Source organism: Pseudorca crassidens, chromosome 11, assembly GCF_039906515.1.
Source record: "Pseudorca crassidens isolate mPseCra1 chromosome 11, mPseCra1.hap1, whole genome shotgun sequence".
NCBI lineage: Eukaryota > Metazoa > Chordata > Mammalia > Artiodactyla > Delphinidae > Pseudorca > Pseudorca crassidens.
The window spans coordinates 82,944,557-82,966,897 of NC_090306.1; the positions used below are offsets into that span (position 1 = coordinate 82,944,557).

At 40.1% G+C, this 22,341-nt stretch overlaps 1 long non-coding RNA gene across 1 annotated transcript in view; it reads right to left on the reverse strand.

Moving 5' to 3' along the window:
- Window positions 1–11,125: 11,125 nt before the first annotated feature.
- LOC137202994 (uncharacterized) overlaps window positions 11,126–22,341 on the reverse strand; it is a 615,935-nt gene continuing 604,719 nt past the window's right edge. Inside the window, exon 9 of the long non-coding RNA XR_010932836.1 lies at window positions 11,126–11,497. This is a non-coding gene — a long non-coding RNA (uncharacterized lncRNA). The remainder of the gene's footprint in view (window positions 11,498–22,341) is intronic.

Sequence of the window (22,341 nt, forward strand, 5' to 3'; positions counted from 1 at the left end):
GTCCCATGGTTCACATTAAGCATTCCTACCCAGGCCTACTTGCTCAGCTATGCAGGCCCACAGGACGAATTCTATGAAGATTTCCACACCTGGAAACACTCATGCCTTCTTTTAAAAAATAGCTTAGATCAAACGTTTATTAAATACAAAAGGATTTTATAAGGTATGTATAAGATGGAAAGAATAACAGCATAATGAACCCCTAAGTACACAATATCCAGTTTAAGAAATAGAACACTTTGTGTGCCCTTTGTATTATGTAGCTGTAGTTCATTCATTTCCTCTATAATATTTCATTGTATGAACTTACTATGATTTATCCATTTTATTGGGTACTATGGATTGACATTGTGCTTTTAAGTTGCATTTCCTTAACTACTGATGGGATTGAATATCTTTTCATATGTTTATTCTTCATTCATACCACCTCCTCTGTCATTTGCATATATTTTCTATTGTTTGTCCTTCTCTTACTGATTTTTAGGAGTTCTCTCTCATATGTATATATATCCTGACCCCTAGTCCATTGACTGGTATAGCAGTTAATATTTTCTGCCAGTGCATAGTTTGTCTTTTCATTTTCTTCATGAGCATTTTTGATGAAGAGAAGTTCTTAAACTTAATGCAACGAACATATCAATAATTTCCTTTATGCTTTCCATTTTTAAAGTCTTGTTTAAGAATTCTTCTTAATCACAAAATTTTACAGTGTATTATCCACCTGGAATTGATTTTTGTATATGGTATGATATGAAACTCCATGTCTTTTTTATCCATATGAATGATCCTCCCAGCACCATTAATTGCATTAGATTTCCATGTATCTGTGAGTCTGCTTGAGGAATTCTACATTCTGCTCCACTGATCAGTTTGTCTATCCTTGCAGTAATGACACGCTATCTTAATTACTAAAGTTTTATAATAAGTGTTGACATTTTGTGTGCCGCACTCCTGCATAGTTTTTCTCCATCAGGCGTACTGTGGCTATTATTGGCTTGCTGCCCTTCCATATAGATTTTAGAATCAGCATGTCACAATTCACGTACACAATGCAACACAACAAAACAAGGATTATGATGACCTTAACTCCATAGATTAAGTCAGTGAGCACTGACATCTTCACCATGGCTTGGTGATATGTCTCAATATCAATAGGACAATTCCTTCTTTCTTAACTACGGTTTTCAATGTTGCCTTGATTGTTTAGAGACATTTGTTTTTCCATACAAACTTTAGACTAAGTTTACCGAGTTCTTCAAAACATCCAACTGAGATTTTAGAGATTGCATACGTGTGAATTAATCTGGAGAAGAATTTACTTTTCCATAAGGGATAGAACCACCAAAAAGCATAAAATGTCTCTTCATTTATTCAGAACATCTCTCTCTTTTATTCAAGTTTTAAGATATTCTCCATAGAAGTCTTGCGCGTTCCATTTAAGTTAAAATTCTTTGTACTTGTTGCTGTTGTGGATGGTTTTTACTTTAATTAAATTTTCTGGTTGCTTATTGCTTTTGTAGAAACTGCTATTAATTTTTTACTTTGGTCTTGTATTTAGCTATCTTGCTAAACTCTTATTAGGTCTAACAGTTTGTCAGGTTTTATTATTTTTTAAAAAAAATCTTTCCTTCCAATCCTCGTTTCTCTAATTTCTTTTTCTTTCCTCACAACACTGACCTGGACCTTCAGTACTATGTTGAACAGTAACAAGGGTATTGGTCCCATATCACACACTCCTAGTCCTGTTATAATCCTTCACTAGGCTTCAAGTGCAGGAGAAGGAGTAGGGATACCCACAGACCAGCAGCAGGTCTTGAGGTTATATAGTTTGCAACAGTGGGAGCTGTGACAAACACCTGCATCATTTAATTCCAAAGACCTTGATCTTTGCACTGTATTTACAAAAAACACTAGAATTTAATTTACTTTGATAAATATGTATTGATCACCTGTTAGCACTAAATAAATATACCGAGTCACTGAGGTTTCTGCATAAAATTTGTATTATAATTTCATGAGAAACACATTTATATATATATATATATATATATATATATATAATATATACTACTCAATCCAAAAAAATTTTAAAAACAAACCCTTGGAATTTTCTCAGCAAGGAGATGCCTCAAACAGATTCATTAACCAGAAGATTGAACAAGAACACTGTCATTTTTCAAAGCATTAAATTATCCAAGTGAAATCATAACATCAGTTTTATAAAAGGAATATTTTACTCTTCACTTGAATAGTAGGCCTTAAAAGCTAAAAGTTAGTCATTTCAAGTTTGCCCTTCTTTCACAGTGGTATTTGTTTATTCATAATGAGAAGCCAGTGCCTTTGAAAGTAGACTATAAGAGGAAATAGATCTTTTTTTTTTCATTTTCCTAGTGACTGCACAAATGCAGGACCTCATTAATCAAGATGACTCCATTGAAAAGCTGACATTGGACACATCACCATGCAGTTGTCATTTTTGGCCCCCTGTGATCTATTTCAGTTTCACACACTTGCAAAACAAGTTTTATCCCCTTGCACCCAATCAAGAATCTAACTGATTGTCTTCGAGTATTTGAAAATTATTATAGGAGGGAAATGCATTCAATGAACATTTATTAAGCACCAACGAGGCTCTATGTGGCAGGCAAGGCTCTCAGCGTACAGAGAAAGATGTAATCATCTCCTCACATGTCTCCAAAGCCAGAGGAGAGATACAAAGTAAGCAGAGACTTCCGATAGCAAAGAATAAGAGCTGTAATCAAGGTCTGTTGTAGTGTTTTGAACGTACAGATGGATAATGTACTAGGTGTCTATTACTACATAGTATTACTACAAATTTAACAGCTTAAAAATGATACATGTTTATTTTCACCCAGTGGGTCAGGTCCTAGCTGGGTCCTCTCTAAGTTCTTACAAGGCTACAAATAAGATGTCACCTGAGGCTGTGGTCTCATCTGAAGTTTGACAGGGGAAAAATCCTCTTCCAAGTTCACATGATTGTTGAGAGCCCTCAGTTCTTCGTAGGCTGTAGTAATAGTGGTCCCAGTCTCTTGCCAGGTAACATTGGAGGATGTCCTCCAGTTTCTTGCCATGTGGCACTCTCCATCATTGCAGCTTGCTTTTTCAAAGTTAGGTTAGCAAGGAAGAGAGAGACTCAGCAAGATGGGAACTACAAATGTGCATAACATAATTAAGTACAAAATAATAACACATTCTGTCTACAAGCAAGTCACAGGTTCTGCCTATACTCAAGGGAAAGGATCCCACTGGGGCATGAGGACAATACAATGGTTCTGTCTGACTCAGATATTTACTCTGGCCCTAGGTGCTAACTGAGTCCTGAAAACATGGATGGATGCTCCAGACAGAATTCATCTCATAGCATAAGAGAGCAAAGACTAGTCAGAAACTTCAAGTAGTCTTTGGGACTGTTATATGGTGGGAAGGGGGTGATCATGGGCTGAAAATGGATGCTAATCATAGTAACCAACTTTTCAGAGCACTTACCATGGTCAAGTTTTTTTCAGAGGAATTTACATGTGTTGTTTCCCATTAATCTTTACAACCCTTAGTCTGCTTGGACAGCCATAATAAAACACCATAGACTGGAGGTTTAAACAACAGACATTTACTTCTCACCATTCTGGAAGCCGAGAAGTTCAAGATCAAGGTACCTGCTGACTCAGTTCCTGAGAGAGCTCTGTTTCTGGCTTGCAGATGGTCAGCTTCTCACTATGTCCTCACTTGGTCTTTCCTCAGTGTGTTCCCATTGGTGGGGAGCTGGGGAGAGAAAGGAAGATTTTCCTTTTCTTATAAAGTGAGCAATCCCATCATTAGAGTCCCATCTTCATGACCTAATCCAACATTAATTACCTCCCAAAGGCCCCACCTCCAAATCACCATGTTGGGGGTTAGGGTTTTAATATAGGAATTTGGGGGAGAGACAAACATTGTGTCCATAAAAAATTCCATGATGTTACTTTTATTAATATCCCCATTTTTCAGATGAGGAAGTAGAAGTGGAAAGAAGTTTAGAAATGTTTCCCCAGACAGGCAAAGAGAGACCAGGTTATAAAGAACTTTGTATTCCTTATCAAGGAATTTTAATTTTATCCTGAAGATACTGAGGGAATATTTCAGCTAAGGAAGAATATAAGCAGTTATATTTATTGGAAATTCTGTGTGTGTGTGTGTGTGTGTGTGTGTGTGTGTGTGTGTGTGTTCAGTGATTAGGGTCAGGGCATAGTGCAATAGTCTAGACAAGAGATGCTGAGGAGCTAATCTGTGGCAGAAGAAGTAAGAATGGAGGAGCGGGACTAACATTAAGATATATTTAGGAGGTAGAATCTACAGTGCTAAGGCACTATTTGAATGTAAGCATTGAAGGGATCAGGGATGATCAGGGATGATTCCCAGGGTTCTGATTGGGTAACTGAGTGAATAATGGTGCCACTCACAAAGGGAGGTTAACAGGTGGTGGAATGGGTTTGTAGGGAAGAGGAGACAGCTGCAAGTTCAATTAAGGGAACTTCAGTGAATTCAATTTTCGTTAAAGCAGGAGGTAAGGTCGTCAGCTAATGTATGGTGACTGAGGGCATGGCTGAGAGTGGAGGAGGTCTGAAACATTGCTGTGATGGATGCAATCTGAAATTAATAGAAGGTGAAAAAATCATGGCTCTATACTCAGGCCCAAAGGAGGTTGGAGAACATGAATTTGTGGTGGAGCCTAGCATTGGGCTCATTGTCTCATTGGGTGTCTTTTGTTCTGCCACCAGGGAAAAGAAAATGAATAGTGACAGTTGTTCAAGGATGGAGATTGGCAAGAGGGAGCGTCAGGAGGATAAGGGAGCATTTGTACTGTGAGCACGGCACCATGGCTGGGTGGAAGGCAAATAGAGCCAGAATAGAGAAGGGACTACAAGAACTGGCAGAGTACTGGGTGTCAATGGAAAGTTCACTGTCTTCCAACTACAGAGAACAAAATCCAAAGCGCTGATCAATACCCATAAGGTCCTACACGATCTTGCCCCTGGCTACCTCTCCAAAAGTCCCAAGCTATATCTTCACTAGTGTAATGGGCATAGTCCTGTTGCGTGATGTTGGCAACTGCTGCGTCTTCTGCCCAGATCATTCTTTCCCAAGTAGTCTACATGGCCCCCTTGAACTTCATTCAGTTTTCTCTTTTCTTCTTGACTTCTTAGAGTGGACTTCCTTGATCCCTTATCTAAAATAGCACCTATTTTCACTATCCATCCCCTTACAGAAATTTACTTTTTATTCTTAGTAATTATCGTTATTAGACACTATGTTATATACTGTCTCTTTATTTTCTGTCTCATCTACTAGACTATAAGTGCCAAGAGGACAAAGACTTTACATTATCTTTAAGTAATTGTTACATATATTTCAAAAACCAAATGATTTTAATGCACAATGTAAAGTCTTGCAGTCCCCTATTCATTCAGTTACTCTTCTAGAGGACAGCCACATGTATTGAATTCTTGTGTATTTCTCCAGGCGCCCCATGCAAATATAAGCAAACACAAATGCATGTTCTTAGCTTTCTTCTTCTTTTCTTGCAGAAAAGGGCACATATTAAACACACAACCGGGCTTGCTCTTCTGTTGCAGACCTTTCCCAGCAGTGCATAGCAAAAGTCTTCATTTTACTTTTGTTTTAGAGATTTAGAGTCTTTGGATTGTTTGATTTACAGCCACCTAGTGTTTCATTATATAACTATACCACGGTTTATTGGACATATGGGAGTTTTCTATTTCTCCTATTTAATAACTAGGTAACATTGTACATACATTATTTTATCTGTGTGTAAATATAGCTCTAGATTAAATTCCCCAAGGTGGTTCAATGTCTACATACATTTATAATTTTTATAGATATCAAATTCTCCCCACCCCATAGGGATTGTGCCAATTTATACTCCCACCAGCCATGTGTAAAAATGGTGTTTCCCCACAGTCTTGCCAACAGTGAATTTTTTGCCAATCTGAAAGATGAAAAATGGTATCTTGGTGTATTGTTTTGTTTGCATTTCTCTGACTATGAGTAAAGTAGAGCTTCCTTTCTTATGTAAAGGTCTTTTATGCATTTATATGCATTGTTCTTTTCTATGAACATGAAGTAAAACATGGTACTGTGAGTTGTTCTGGGCAGAATGTGCATCCTTACGTCTGCCAAAGGATAAGGATAAAAATGATGCTGTGACTCTGACTGTCTGGTACTCTTCTTCCAAGATGAATGTCTGGGCATCCAGACCTGACTGCTTAGGTCTAACCACATTCCTTGGCCTCCCATTATTTTTCATTCTATCTTTGACTCAGCTAACCTAGGGTTATCAGCTCCTCTGGCCTTGGATCCACTTATTCATCAATGTCTTCTCTCCTTCTGCTTATTGTTGTTCAGATTTAGTCCCTCTCATCAACTCCTTCTTGGACTCAATGTTCTACAACCTGCTCTCGGACTCAGGGTTCTATAAACTGCCCCCTTCCTGCCTTTGTCCCCAGAGAGTTAGGTGTTGAATACAGAAAATAAATGTTCTTTTCTCTCTTGCTCTTGTCTTTCAGCAGTAAGTGAAATCATTTGTAATTACCAAAGCCACGTGCTGGTAAATTCCTCTCTCTCAAAAATGTGGACAGCTGTCATGGAAAATGACTTCCTAAACTCATATGACTCTTTAAGAAATCAGAGGATGACAATCACTAAAATGAAAGTGTGTCTTTCAAGTCTTTGGGGGGAAACATATAATCTGTTTTTGAACCTCTGTATGGTGTCACTGGGTTGCTTGGTAGGTTTTTCTTTTGTTTGCTCTGTGTATTATGAAAAACAATCCTATTACTGCAAATTCAACTGAATTTAGCAAGAATTTATTGAGCACCTAGTGATGTTCTTAGCATTGTGCTAGAGGTTGTGGGGAAAATAAATGAAGTGTATGATATACCCTTGCCCTCGAGGAGTGTAGGATTTTAAGAAGAAACAATATGTATGCAAATAATCCAATTAGCTTGGAAACCCACAGAGTGCAAACATGGAAAAGTAGGGAATAAAATAAGTCATCTGGATATAAATTATGCTCCAGACACACTGGAGCATTCATCTACTCTGGACAAGTCAAACTTGTTCCTTCTTTAGGACTTCTGTCCGGAAAGCTCTATCTCTAAGCCATGGAATAGCTAGCTTCTATTTCTGATCACTCAAGACTCAATAAGGTCTTCTGTTTTTGTTTTTTTGTTTTTTTTGGCTGCGTTGGGTCTTCGTTGCTGCACGTGGGCTTTCTCCAGTTGCGGCAAACAGGGGCTACTCTTCGCTGTGGTGCGCTGGCTTCTCATTGCGATGGCTTCCCTTGTTGCAGAGCACAGGCTCTAGGTGCGTGGGCTTCAGTAGTTGTGGATTGCGGGCTCTAGAGCACAGGCTCAGTAGTTATGGCACACGGGCTTAGTTGCTCCGCGGCACGTGGGGTCTTCCTGGACCAGGGATCAAACCCATGTCCCCTGCATTGGCAGGCAGATTCTTAAGGACTACACCACCAGGGAAGTCCCAAGGCCCTCTGTATTAACCAGTCTAAATTATCCAGCCCTCTCCAGCACCAATAACACTTTCTCTTTTTTATTTTCTCCATACCATTCCAGTCTCTGAAATTGTTTTATTTATTTGTTTACTTGCCCAGTGCCTTCCTTCTCCCACCAAATGTAAGTTCCAGGAATGCAGGCACTTTGGTTTATTCCCTTCTATATTCCCAAGGACTATGCCAGTGCCCTGTACATGGTAGTGGCTCAGTAAATCCTTGAATTAATGAAACAGATGTACAAAATGGATGGGACTGACACTAAGAGAGATGAGAAGAAATCAAAGTCTGCTGGTGTTGCTGGGTGTGGCTTCCTGGATGTGGCGGCAAGTTGGGTAGTATTTGAAGAATTATGGCATTTGCACTGAAAAAAAAAGAAGGATCCTGACTCAATTATCCAGTTAGCTGGTAGATGTCTTGATGGAGAGAAGATTTAACAGGCTTTTAGATTTATTTGTCTTCTCACCATAGAGATGTGTCAAAACCAGCAAGATCCGCTCCCAAGGGGTACAGCTGTGGTTTTCAAAGCACTGTACACTGAAGAGTTTCCTGAATTGTGAAGGAAGAAGGGCTCCTGTTGCCACTGATAATCCATAAAAACCCATCAGGATGCTTGATTTTTGCCAATGACAGAATCTCCTTTGGTGTTCAAAAGTATACTTAATATTATTAGAGGACATTATTCCAAAAACAAACAAACAAACAAAAACTACAAGACTCGAAACAAGGAGTATGAGGGAAGTTAAATTTCATGTCTCAGGGGATTAATGTGGCGATGAGTTTAAGTATATTTTTTGGAACTTATTTTCAAAGACAGGGTCAAGCTCTATAGCCCAAGAAATAACCTAGAGACACTGTTGTTCTCCTTTTCTTTCCCAATCCAGTCAGTCACCAACTCTCATTAAATCTACCTTCTTATAACCTCTTCACTCCATGTTTTTCCCAATGCTACTTCCTTTGTGTAATTCTCCGTAGCTCTTACTTGGGCTGGCTGCCATAGCCTCCTAACAGAATCCCATGCCCTCATCTTGACTTTCCACATTGTAGTCAAATAAGTTCTAAGAAGCAAATCTGGCCACATCACACCCCTATTTAAATGAGTTAAGGTTAAGGTCCTCCTGTTATCTCATGGATAAATTCCAAACTCCAAATCATGATATTCAAGCCTATTCATGATTTATCACTTTTTCTCTCCCCCTAGACTTATCCCTCAATATTCTCCTAAAACTTTCCCCATCCTCAGTCACCTGTACTCTACATTAGAGACATATGGAACTGCTTGTTGGTCCCTAGACTAGCAGCACTATTTCTTGTTTCTGAACATACATTCTTTTACCCTATTGACCCTGCATCACCATTCCACTTCTGCTCTTACCTAAGCAACATTTCCATGTCTCAATGATGCCTCTCCAATCTTGGATGCCTAGTACTCTGGGAAGCTTTTCTAGACAGTCCCCCTACTATGCAACCAACATCATCTATTCACAGTGCCTCCATCCTCTACTTCCCACTGTTGTACTTATACTCTATCTTAATACCCTGATTCTCCCAACAGCCTGGGAGAGCCTTAAGATCAGCATATGCCTTATTCATCTTTGTATCCATAGCATCTTACATAAGTCTGGCATGGTTCCAATGGGTACCCAACACACATTTGTTAACTTCCAAAATAAGATACCCATTGCAAAAGACAAGAAGAAGCAAAGACTAGAAAAGTCATGTTTGCCAGAAGATAGCAATTGCAATCTTATAGTATCAGTCAAGAAAATGCAGGTGGGGTGGGGAGGGTGGGATTGGATATAAAAGTCTATGAGTTCAGTGCTGTGAAGGAACTGAAGACGCAGCCAAGAATGATTTTAAGTTCTTATTTTCCCAGCAAGGCAGCAGCTGGTGCCTGGCAGAAGGGGAAGAGTGCTGCCATGTCACTGAACAGCAGTCTTAGAGTAGCCACTGAGCCAGCAGCCTAAACATTCTTCCCTGGGCCAAAACGGGGCTGCAGGGAAAAGGTGGCAGCACAGCAAGCGTCAGCTGGAGAAAGCAGCAGAGGCCATGGTGGCATACCAGCAGGGGAACTGCTTCTCCAGATGAACCCAGTTAATTAAGACTAATAGGGCACAAGGCCAGCCTGAAGGGCTAAATACCCAAATTTTAGTTTATGAAGTCTCCCATGCAAAGAACCTCAACAACACCCTTTCTTTGCTTCCTGCCACCTATATCCTACACGCCATCAAACCTTGATCATAATATCTGATAAATGTCTTCACACATTGCTTCCATCCAATGTTCTTTGCCACAACTTTTACTCAGACCTTAAGACATTTAATCTAGACTCTCCTTAGCAGCCTACTAACAGATTTCTGTGTACAAAAATCATCAGTCTAAACTCCATATTCTTGGATTTTATTTGTCTACAGAAATTGAGCAATGTCATGTCACCTCCATTCTACCTACTTAAGGAAGGTGCCTTTAGTTGTTTTCACCTATTAAAAACCACCCTGAGTGGTGGATTCCTCCTAAGAAGCTAAGAGGTGACAGATGATATGATATTAGAATGGCCCCCAGATGCCATAGTCTAATGAGAATTCTGTTAATCCATTAGCTCCTTAAGATAATAGCATGTGTTATCAATGGTTCCTGCTATAGGACAGTGACAGGCAGTGACTCTCTTCTTAGTGACTAGAGTCCCTTCTCAAAAAATCTGCTTCCCTGACCATTTCTGTGGGTAATTTTATACTTCCAGTCTTCAACTTCCTCTGCTTTTTTTTTTTTTTTGCGGTACACGGGCCTCTCACTGTTGTGGCCTCTCCCGTTGCAGAGCACAGGCTCCGGACGTGCAGGCTCAGCAGCCATGGCTCACGGGCCTAGCCGCTCCACGGCATGTGGGATCTTCCCAGACCGGGGCACGAACCCGTGTCCCTTGCATTGGCAGGCAGACTCTCAACCACTGCGCCACCAGGGAAGCCCTCCTCTGTTTTTATCTGACTGCACTTCCACTCCAGCGAATGACTTCAGTTTTCTATTGGGATAGCAGCTTAGTTGCTTAAGGACAAGTTCTCTTTAATCTTTTGGTCCTCCCCTGCTAAAGTTTGAAAACTTTGTTTTTTTGGTTTTTGTTTAGTTATCAGAAGTTTGGTCAACACCTAACCCTTTCAAAACTCCTTTATGAAACCTGGTTTCTTCAGACCCCAGGAACTACTGTCCATGTCTGCTTTTAGGTCCCCACTTCAACATTATTCAACTTATTTATTCTTCTCCCATGAACTTTTCAGGATGGTCTTTTGATCTATGGAAACTAGGATGGTGACTGACACGTAGTAGCTCCTTAGTATTTAATAAGTTATAAAGAAACTGATATAGTGCCCATCGCATCACAGTTTTCACTAAGTGGTGTCTCTTAGGTATATGAATAAATGCATGAACAAATGAATGAATAAACAAACATAGATGTTGGATGTTTTCATCACAGGATAAAATGCATAAACTGCTAGAATTTCCAAGGGAGACCTGGTGGGTGGTACATTTTAAAATCAGTAGTAGGAGCTACTTTTTTTTTTTTAATTTTATTTATTTATTCTTGGCTGTGTTGGGTCTTCACTGCTATGAGCGGGCTTTCTCTAGTTGTGGCAAGCAGGGGTTACTCTTTGTTGAGGTGCGTAGGCTTCTCATTGCGGTGGCTTCTCTTGTTGCGGAGCATGGGCTGTAGGTGCGTGGACTTCAGTAGTTGTGGCTCGCGGGTTCAGTAGTTGTGGCTCACTAGCTCTAGAGCACAGACTCAGTAGTTGTGGCACACAGGCTTAGTTGCTCTGTGGCATGTGAGATCTTCCCGGTCCAGTGATTGAACCCGTGTCCCCTGAATTGGCAGGTGGATTCTTAACCACTGTGCCACCAGGGAAGCAAGGAACTAGTTCTTTTTGATGTCTAAAGGAAAAGAGAAAATGATCAGTCGACTTGAAAAGCAAATACTTTGCATAATTATTTTATTAATATTATGAGTGATGCTGGGCCCATTTGTTGTAAAGTGACAACCATTTCACAGAAATTGCTTGGGGCCAGTTTGGGGATGAAAAGTGCTTCTTTTCAATGTGTGCTTTCATGTGCCATCCACAGGGGCAAGGGAGAGACAAAGAGCTAACTTGGATCCTGTTTAGAAGAATCAGTCCGTTATTACATACTCCAGCCTCTTTCCCTGAAAGCCTTGAGGCACGGGACTGACTACACAAAGAGTACACGACCACAATGTATAATCAACAACTGGCCCAAAGTTAAAATGCTTCCAAAGGATGAATCTATGAAAGCCACAGGAAGACGCAGTCACAGTGCCCAGCTCATGAGGCCCCAAGAAATGGGGAAAAGGCAAACATTTCGGTGAAGGCAAAGACAACTGCAGCCCTAATGAACCTCAGAGAATCTTGCCTTTGCCTTTCTAGCACCTTCACTCTGACTCTCAGGGTCTTGCCTTGAGAATTCACTTTATTTTTTACTCTTTACTTAATTTGGCTACCTGACTCTCAATTTTGCAATTCCCATCATGACCTCTGACTCTAGCCCCCAGCCAATTCCTGTCTAACACCATGGTCTTTGCTCTTAGAACTCAGACACTGGGTTCAGCTCTCTAGCTTTTGCCCATTTCAAGACAGCAGCTCTCCCACACTCCTCTTTCCCCCACTTAGACTTCATCTGAAACTTGACACCAAAGGCAAGTAATTTCAGCATTTTCTTCCTCTCAACTCCTGATGGTTTACTATCTGTCAAAAAATAATAATAATTCTTTAGATCTGAGAAAGCAGAATTCTACTGAGAAGAGGGAAATCACTAAAGCCCAGAATAGGTCAAAGAATGTGCGAAAGGAAGTAAGAGATAGAAAAATAATGTTTCCGTTAATTAATTTATACCCTACTTTTCTCTAAAATAAAGTTAAAGGCATTTTGAGATACAAAAATTTATAACAAGGTTAGAAAAACCAGCAAAGAAAAGACCAGTTAGAACTCTTGGATCAAGTTACCAATTTGAGTGATGTTCAAAATGTATTATCATAAAACCTGATACATTTGCCAGAGGTTAAGCACAAATCTGGCCTTCAGCTTATCCTATACAATCTTTTATTCTACTTTTATGACTTTACTCGACATAATAAAAATTTGCTATTTTATTATATTGTCACCATAATAAAATTGTTGAAAGTCCCATCGTGTTCCATTTTATGGTATCACTGGCACGAATCTCACTTTTTCTTCCGTTTTTCATTTTCTTCATCATCCACGGGATAATACGAAAGAGACTGACTGGAATAATCTTGGGCTATTGGTAATAAGGCAAGGTCCAGTTGAAGTCTGACTCAAAGAGACTTTCACCAAGACTATGTGAATCCCAATACCAGAGTCTTCGACCATCTCTTTTCTGCTCCTTTTTTCCATTGCTATGGAAACCCACGTAATTAAGTGGAGGAAAGGTCCCAGAAACTATCTTGTTCTGGTACCTTAGATGGTTCTTTGTGATTCCAAGATTTACAGTGCCACCAATTATGTTCAGCTTTGTGTTTTGAACATCTCAAATTACATATAGTTCATATATATATCTCTGCAGGAATGTTTATCTATGAGAAAAAAATAAGAATGGAAAAATAGCTGAGATTGCAGAAAGAATGAAACCAGGAGCAGAAAAATATTATAAAAATCTAGGCATCTGACACTACTCTGCCTTGAGGAGATACTGCCAGGTTCCTACAGATGCTGGCACTGGGGAGAATGGTGTGGCTGTTACTGAGTTTCCGAATGATTATTGAAATTCCTCAGAATTTCAGTGTACTACCATTCCCTTAACATTCTTCTGTTGTTAGACATGCTGGTGATCCCCAAATTCCTGCCCTTATAAATACATCTATATACACATCTTTACTCATGAAAGGTTTTCCACATTATGGTATTTTCTTTGAGAGAGATTCTTAGTGGAATGAAGAGCTTCAGCTCCACATTCAGATTTCCTCTTCTTAATCTTATCTCCACCATTCATTAGCTGTGGGGCTGTAGACAAGTTACTTTACTTCTCTCTGTCACAAATTTCCTCTTTTTCAAAATTAGGATAATGCTAGCAGCCAATGCTATGGGGTAAGTTATGAAATGTAGTTAATATAATATCTAGAAAGGGCCTAGAAATGTAACTGATACATAATAAATGCTCAATAAACACTGTATATAATTTCCTCCGGTGGAAGTTAAACTATGTTTTTTCAGTTATCTGTGAACCCCCAAGCCCACATGCTAAGCCTTCGTCTTATTTGTACCTTCAGATCACAGAACAGTGCTCGCTGTATAGCAGGTACTCAAATAAGCTCCATGAGGGCAGGGACCTTCTGTGCTGTTGACTGCTGAATATCCAGAGCCTGTAACAGTACCTGACACCCAATGGCACACAGTACACTTTTGCCGAATGTATAACTCTTTGCAGAACTAAATGTAAGTCATTTGAAACTCGTGAGGACCTGAGCAGGAAATAGTTCATCATTTTTGCTGTTGTGGCTTGGAATGCTTGGAGTATGAGACTGGAGACAAGTTAAGTGTTCAGTGTCTGCGTGTGTGGCAGGGGCAGGGAGGAAGGAAGGGAGCTTTGTATAAGCAGGGAGTGCAAGCTGGGGACTCAAGGAAGAGGCAGAACATGCCCAGAACAGAAGGCTGCAGGATTGCACTGGGAAGTGAAGTGGGAGCCCAGGAGACCCCAAACTCCTGGGAATGGGGTGGGTGTGGAGAGAAGAGGGCAGGAGGAAAAAGGCAGGTAGAGTTGCCAGAAAAGCAGACTTTGCTTCTTTCCACTAAGACAGCCAAAAGAAAGGAATAAAGTTCTTCTCCAGAACGGTTGCTGACACGGTCAAGCTGTGAAAATGATTAATTAGGTAGTTTTCATTAAATTGAGGGACCACGGCACAGTGGAAAGAATAAGATGCCAGGGTTGGTTAGAGCCAACAGACTTGATGTACGGTTCGGTCTGTGCCACTCACCAGTACGTGACTCAACACCGAACCTCAAGTTTCCTGATCCTCAGAAAAGGCCAATACAGCGTCACTTACGGGGTTGTGGTGAGGGTTAAAACTTCCCCGAGACAGGGCGCTTGAAGCTTCTCTGTTTAGCGCCTGGCACCTAGTGGGTCCTTAATAAACGGTAACTAGTTGTGTTGAAATTAATCACAGTAATCAGGCCTCACAATAAAAACTGACATAGGGCTTATCAAACGAATTCTCTCCACTGCATGAAAGAAACATGAGAACAAGCCCAAATTAGCTTCCTATTTTCCAGCAGCAAGCAGAGGAGACTGCTGAAGGTCACAGCAGCCATCTCGTAGAGAAAGAAAATGACATGGAACACTGGGTCCCTGCTCATCGGCAATGAATGCCCACCCAATTAAGCAGATTAAACATTCACTCCGTGTGATGAGAAAGCCCCATGCAGCTGAGCTAGGCCGCCTTCTCTGCTTCCTAGTCCAGAGTCTCTGTTAAATCACCCTTCCTTTCCCTTCCACAGTCACGAAATAATTGGCACTTGTTTAATGCCAAATCTACATTTGTTTTGCATGGGAACAAAATTTGCTTGCAAACAGCTCTGTGTGTGAGCAAATGGGCGTTTGTGCTGGTAAATAAAATAGACATGCAGTTTTCTAGTTTGCAGATGTATTATTCAACAAAACAAGCAGAAATGGCCTTTAGTTTTCAGTTATTCCTAAGTACTTAGGAACAAATTGTAGCAGAAAAGCCCTTTTTATTTTTGTCATTTATGCCTGTTCCTGAGGTTTGCACATTTGTCCTAGATGCATATGTTATCAGAACTGACTAGAATTTCAAAACTTTTAGATTACATCTCTTTGATGAAGCAATTTAGAGATTTAACAAATATTTGCTGAGCACCTACTATGTGCTGGTTTGTAGGGATTCAGAGATGAAGTCACAGTGCCTGCCTTTGGGGGATCTTGCAAGTCACAGAGACTGATCTGTAAATGGAATAGGACAATAAAATAAAAGAATTACCCTGAGAGAGTGCTATGTGACAAGTTAGGGAGCAAAAAAACCAGAATCATTATTTCTGCCTGCACAGTTGGAAGAGATGGTATTTGATTTTAGCAGTGAAAGCAAAGAAAGAAATGGGTTTCCCAGGCTAAGGGAAAAGCATGGGGAGTTGTGAGAATCCAGGATTTTGGAGGGCGTTTAGTGAGGGGGATTTCATGTGTCTGGAAATGGGTAGTGGGAGGATATGAAGCTGCATTTTGAAGGGCCTTGAAAGCTGTGTCAAGAATTTGGACTTTATCAGTGCTTCTGTAACTTCAATATGCATGTGGATTACCTGGGGATTTTGTTAAAATGGTCATTTAATTCTGTAGATTTGGGATGGAGCTGGAGATGCTGCATTTTTTACAAGCCCCTAAGAAGTGGAATGCTGGTAAATATTTAACAGCTGGCTCTGGGGCCAGGGATCAGAAGGGCATTTTCCAATTCCCATGGTATAATTACTCCCACCATGGCCTATTTCAAGCTGTCAGCATCATGCCAGTGAAGGTGATGTTGGAAAGAGATGTGTACAATTGGCTTTTTGAAGCCTGTGCAAGCTGGCAATAGGACACCATGTCCCCAAGGTGTTGCCCAACCTTGCTGGCCCAAGGATCCCTCTTTGAATAGGAAGACTCTAGTACACTGGTTCTCAGCCTTGGCTGCCATGGGAATTACTGTGGGATTTTTTGAAGCTCAGGAAGGAGAAATACAGAAAACAAGCTCCTCCAAGCCCCAATTCACATATTCAGCAAGTATTTTAAGACACAGTGGCAAAATGGTCAGAGTAGCTTTATATTTTCCCCTGTTCCTTTTTGTTCCCTTTTGTGTTTCCCCTTTCTCACTCCAAGTGCGTAGAGCCCTTATCCAGTGCTCATTTTGCTGACAAATATTGTTTTTTCTTCTTCTTCTAAGAGCCCATAAATTCTATTTTCCTTAAACTTTTTTTTCTGTTTCCAGTCCTCTTAAGGAAAAAGAAAACCTTTATTTCTCCACTTCAGACTCTGGCTGGATATTGGTCAGGTATGGAACAATCAACTCTGTTTCAGTAGGTATTATTATAATATAAGCATTATAAGGCCAACAGAGCAGGAGATGATTGTCATTGAAAAGATATTTTATTATACGCACAGATCCCAAAAGAGGGAGTGCACACCACGCTATGGAAGGCCATATGAGAAAGGCCTCGTGTCGGTTATAAGGCAGAGAGGCGGGCACGATGAGCGTGAGCTTTTATTGTGGGAATGAAAAGACAAGGCACAGTAAGCAGGTTTAGGATTGGCTAGTTTGAATATTTTCAGTGGGTTCTGGAGCATGGCGGCTGTTCCTGGTTATCTGCTACCTTCCTCTGGGGTGATTAGGGCCGGTAGACAGTGGCTCAGAGACTAAGAGCCCAAAAAGGAAGGCAGTGGGGGGCGTGGACTCCGGATTGTTTGGTTTATATTTGAAAAGCACGTCCCCAGGAGAATTTCTCTGGAGGAGGAGGTGGGGGGTTGACCAGGAAGTCAGGAGGTCAAGGCAAACTGACACAGGCTTATTATCAGGTTGTCCAGAATAAGGCATGTCCAACATATGCCTGCAGGACAGATGTTAAAGCATCAAGTTTACAGACACTAGAAACACAGTTACTACAAACTCAGAGTGAGATATACTTTACTTACAACCCCTTTACCTTGAATTTTAAGAGTAGATACATTTTAACACCAATGACTCTCTAGAGTCTTTAATATGGTATTATCAGCTTTTATCCTATTATTCAATTCAACAAAACTCTGAGTACCTGCTACTTGCCAGAGGGAGCCATGAGTGCTGAAGCTGGGGAAGGAGACGTGCCAGGAACAGGGAGTGATGGAGGAAGAATGAATATAACACAGTTTTGGCCACCCTACTCCTTGCTACCTAATGGGAGAGACCAACATGCAAACAGCTACCTGGAAAGCAAGGCAGAATAAATTGAGGCTTACAGAATCTAGAAGAAGAAGATATAACAGGTAATCCCTATGGGATGCTGACTGTCTCAGCTCATCTTTGACAAGAACTGTGTGGAAGACAATTAAAAGTGGAAATCACTCACACTCCCCAGAAATGCAAATTTTCTGTGGTGTTGATCGAAAGGAGGATAATTTTCTCAGTATATCAGCCCTCCAAGTAGTATGCAGGGTGTTTTTGTTCTGAAAATTAAAGAGTTTAACTTGTAATTTTGTCTAGAGTGAAGGCTACTTCTTCAGCTTAAGAGTCAGCTGCTGGAATGTTGGAGGACAGTTTGGATCCGTTAGAATATGTTGGCAGAAAATAACGGAAAAACTGCCTCGTGGTAGTTTAACCCATAAAGATATGCATTGGTCCAAAGGTGAGTGGTCCCAGCGTTGATTTGGTATTTGTGGCAGATGGAAAAATGGGTATAATTCTTTGTAGCTCCTTCCAAGAGACTGAGCCTTTACCACCTCTTGAGTCTGGATTGCCTTGTCGCCTTCTTGAACTAATAGAATGCAGCAGAAGAATTGTTGGACAAGTTTTGAGACTAGGCTTCAGGAGACTTTATGCACTTCCACTTTTACTCTTGTACTCCAACTAACCATAATATTCCTGGACTAACTTACAGGAGGTGAGAGACTATGTGAGTAGAAACGGGCCATTCTAGCTGTGTACTCTCCCCACCTCTGCCTACCAACCAACTCTCAACTGACCTGGCAGCTGACCATGGATGCACGAATCAGACCAGCTGAGTCCTGAAGACCCACCCAGCTCAGCCAGCCCAAACTGCCACCTATAGAATCTTGAGCTAAATAAATGGTTATTGTTTTAAGCAATATTTTTGGAGTAACAAGAGCTAGCAGATACAGCACCTTCATGATGTCACCAGGAAGCAGGTTCTTTCTGCTTTTCTCTCCTGCCATCAACTGTGTGTCATTAGCAGTAGCTCCATCATGGCTAAAGGATGGCCACTGAAACTTGAAGCGTCACATTCTTATACTATAGTGCCACAAGATAAAGGAAGGAAAAGAGGAAAAAAAAAAAGCCTCTCTTACTGGTCCAGCATTTTACCAGCAGCATAAGCTCTCTCAGACAGCTCCTAGCTGATTTCACTCTGTGTCTCACTGGCTGTGACAGATTCACACAGCCTCCCTAGACAATCCCTGGCAAATGAGATAGTGTATATAAAGTCATTACATATTTATATGATGTTTGGATCAATTATGATTATTTTATTTTTTCTGTTTTTGCCTCTCCTTGCCTCTGGCAATAGAGGACAGGATCAAGTTTTCTGGACAGGGAGAAGGGTATTTTATGTGACAAGCAATCCAGCAGAGAACATCCAGCTCATAAGACCATTAATTTGTTTGGTACCTTTAAAGTTATCATTCTGGTAAAAGAAAATCTATACAATCACAACAAAGTTACTTATTTTCTTATAGTAATATCCCTGAGAAGCAGATAATCTGAAAAAGGCAAAAATGTCGTGTTATTAAAGGAACAACTTATAATTGGGATTCCAATAACTTGCAACTGAGGTGTAGTTATTTTCTGTAAGAAGCTATCAAAACAAGTTTTCTATCACCTGTGGAGCATAATCAAATACTTGGGAGGCAAAGGAAACTCGCAAGAGCATACACTTTATCTTGTTTGGGTTGAAATGAATATTCCCCTACTGAATGCTTTTAGACAATCTGCCACCCTACTGTGAAATATAGGCACAACCAGTAGATTGCATTTATAATACGAAATATAAAGTAATTTGACTGTGATTAAAAAACAAATAAAACAAGGAGTTCAACTCTTGAGAGGACTTGAGAGGCTGTGATGATATGTCTTTAATACTTGGATTGCATGTAGGAAAAATTAAACTTGTTCTGTGCCCAATGCTTGGTGCTTTTTTTAAGGAAGGATGGAGAAAGGTAAAGAGGGAAAAAGGGAAGGAGGGAGAAAAAAAGAAAATACAAATATGAATAACTGAAGAAAGTGTGGGTCTGGAAGTCAAAACAAAGTTTCAAGAACACAAATCTGGGCTCCTCATAAGGAACAACTCATAATGAAATTCAAGTCTTGGCCTCAGTGGGAACAGGTTGCCTGGGGAAGTCAAGGGATGCATGCCACTTGAAGTGTTCAAGGAAAAGGTACATGGTCACTTGTTAGGAGTGTTGTAAGTAATTCTCATGTAATAGATGAGGTTTGGATAAAGTGATATTTAATATCCTTTCTAACTCTGAGATGATCTGAGTTACAACATATACAATATTGATTAACTTAGTTACCAGGGCCAGACCTAGTCAAAACTATGGATGAGCTGACAGCATTTCCCCCCCAAATTCCTACTTCTTCCTTTCTCTAAATCAGTCACTTTATTTCAGTGTCCCCTTTCTTCTCTGTACCAGTTCTCCCTGTCCCCTATCCCATAGCAATACAGTCACAATCAGTCTCCAAAGCAAGCAAGAAGAGCAACCTAATTAACTCACTGTATTTTTGTGCTATAGACACAACCCAGTGATTTTCCCCACCAGATAAATTCCCATTCTCAAAGGACCATAGAGGAAATGCAATGCTTAGAGCAAAGGTATAAGAGAATCACTGAGGATGGTGTTCCAGACATCAACCTTCCAGACATATGGCTCTGCTTGCAAAAGATACCTCCTTTCTACCCCTCAAGGCGTGTGGTTGACTACCCACACTTGAAGTCTGCCCTGTCAAAAACTGAAGACTCTTTGGCAGTCATACAGAAGCTGCTGCTGCTGAGAACTTTGACTTTCGTTGTACAAATGGCATTAATAGCATAATTACCCCTACCTTGTTTCAGGTAAACAATTATGACTCCAGTATCTATTGGTATAGGTAATTGGGGCTTGATTTATACTTGCTGACACAATTAATAAAGTATAAAAATTCGCAGACAAGAGTGATCCATATGCCACCCAGCTTCTTGGAAAAGGAGCGTTTATTCAGATTCTTTGTAGATCTGCCCTAACCATACATAAATAGTAACATTTTCCCAGATACTTACGACCATGTGTGAGAAGAATACACATTCGCTCAGGAACATGTAAATGAAACCCACCCCAGTGTCTTAGCCAAATCTCATCATCTCTTGCCTGGACGCCTAAAGTAAACTCCTAACTGCTGTCTCATTCTTCTGCAATCCAGTCCCTTAGTGCCTCCAATCACCTCACTAGAACACATCAGATCACGTCACTTTCTGCCTACAAACCTCCAATGTCACCCTATGGCCAGAAGAATCAAGTCCAGACCCCCTAGCCTGCTGCACATAAAGGTATCATAGAAATACTATTTTCCTGACAAGTCCCAATTGTAAAATATCCTCCCTATTGTTATTATAATTTCCCAGAAATGTCAACAACTACCAGTTGGACTCTTATTCCTGCAGCAGCACAGAAAAAACTTTTGTTAAGCCGTGGGTCCCTAATATTTTTAGGAAGTTTGATCACAGTGATTAAAACAGAATAAAAGCCCTTTCTCATTTCCTGCCAATACCACTTCTTTCACCTACATATATACCAAATAGTGGAGGCATTCTTCACTCCTCTGCTAAAAATAAATTAATTAATGATGATGATGATGATGATAATAATGATAAATGTCTCTTTGCTTTTATCATTAGAGTAAAATCCAGAAATGCCAACATCCCACAGGGTCTTGCATGATCTACTTCCTTTTCATTCTCCGCCTAGCCTGACTTCCAACCACACTCATCTTTCAGTTCCTCAAACCCTCCACATTTTTCTCTGCTCCCGACCTCTCCCCAAACACCTTCTCCCTAATATAGGTCAGGCTATTTCTAACTCATCCTTTGGAACTCAGGCTAAATACCACTTCCTCAGAGCTGTCTTCTCTACAGCTCATTTAGATGTCCTGCAGGTTTCCTTGAAAGCACTTATTACCATTTAAAATTCTAATGGAATTTGTCAGATCATTTGTGCTTACCTCCTCCTGTATGAGGACAAGTTTCAAGTCTATACCCAATTCATAATCCCTAAGAGGAACCTATATATATATATATTTTTTAACATCTTTATTGGAGTATAATTGCTTTACAATGGTGTGTTTCTGCTTTATAACAAAGTGAATGAGCTATACATATACATATATCCCCAAATCTCCTCCCTCTATATTTTTGAATGAAAAATGATTAGATGCTGAAGAATGAACTGTAATTCAAAGCCAGAACTGTGAACACCCCACCATTTTTTTTTCATTGCTTGATTTAGATATGCTTCAGTCTTTTTTAAAATTGGATATATACCACAAAAACTCTCTTAAAACTGAGGAGTTTTAAGAAATTTCCTGGGGAAATCGTTGAGGCTTCCATGCCTAAACAAGCCTAATTACTTAATATAACTTAACTAAGATTTCCATAAAATGTCATCCATTAAATCACTCTATAAATAGGTTCAATAATAATGATATTTTTGAAATCAATTTGTGTAGCTATGTATAAACAGAGTACAAATAGTTTATATTTTAGATATGTTAGGGTTGAGCATTTAAATATATCATATGGCAAACCCCAGATATATCCTTAGAGTTGTACAGAAATTTTATTACAATATAGCTGTATTCCTTGTTTTAGTTCTCTAATGAATAGAATTGGGATGGAGGAAAGATGAATAACTGGCACTCAAACTTCAAGCTATGGTGCTGAGATTATAATACCTACCTTACAGTGTTATGGGAATTAATTAAAATAATATTGGAAATGCCTACAAAATGCTGTTGCTTAGCAGGC